We start from the raw sequence: 727 nt of genomic DNA, 5'->3' as shown, positions 1-727 counted from the left end.
TTCTCTCTCTCTCTCTCTCTCTATCTATCTCTCTCTCTCTCTCTGTCTCTCTCTCTCTCTCTGTCTCTCTCTCTCTGTCTCTGTCTCTCTCTCTCTATCTATCTCTCTATCTATATCTCTATCTATATCTCTTTCTCTTTCTCTCTCTCTCTCTCTCTCTCTCTCTCTATCTATCTATCTCTCTATCTATATCTCTTTCTCTTTCTCTTTCTCTTTCTCTTTCTCTCTCTCTCTCTCTCTGCCTCTCTTTTGCTTTCCTCCCTCTCTCTTTCTCTTTTTTCCCCTCCTTCTTTCTTTCTGACTTTCTGTCTGTCCTCCTCTTGTCTCCAATCTTGCAGGACATTTTCATTTTCCTTTGTGTTACTCCATGCATATCCATCATGTGACAGCACAGCCTTTTTTGTTGTATATGTTTTATAATACTTTATGGTATTTTTATAACTATAACGAACATTTTCAATACATATATATATATATATTACGGAGATGCACTTGCATAGCAAGTGACCTGATCTGAGATCGTGTGCTGGAACGAAAACAATTGCAGCGTGGAAGGTGTTTATAAGCCATTTAAAATAACACACAAAATCCGTTAGATTCACTTCAACATTTAAATTTAATTTGTCAAAATATTTTCGGCGCTTTGAAACAGCGACCTCTTCACTGACAAAATTGTGCTGCATCACTGTATATATATATATATATATATATATATATATATATATAT

The 727-nt window shown here is 35.5% G+C and overlaps 1 protein-coding gene across 1 annotated transcript in view; it reads right to left on the bottom strand.

The window, feature by feature from the left end:
* LOC106872756 (hatching enzyme 1.2) overlaps positions 1-727 on the bottom strand; it is a 19700-nt gene that overhangs the window by 15987 nt on the left and 2986 nt on the right. The gene's annotated exons all lie outside the window — the stretch shown is intronic.

The sequence above is a fragment of the Octopus bimaculoides genome, chromosome 1 (assembly GCF_001194135.2).
Source record: "Octopus bimaculoides isolate UCB-OBI-ISO-001 chromosome 1, ASM119413v2, whole genome shotgun sequence".
Classification (NCBI taxonomy): domain Eukaryota; kingdom Metazoa; phylum Mollusca; class Cephalopoda; order Octopoda; family Octopodidae; genus Octopus; species Octopus bimaculoides.
Note: the sequence above shows the minus strand (reverse complement) of the source record. Positions and strands in the feature narration are given on the sequence as shown.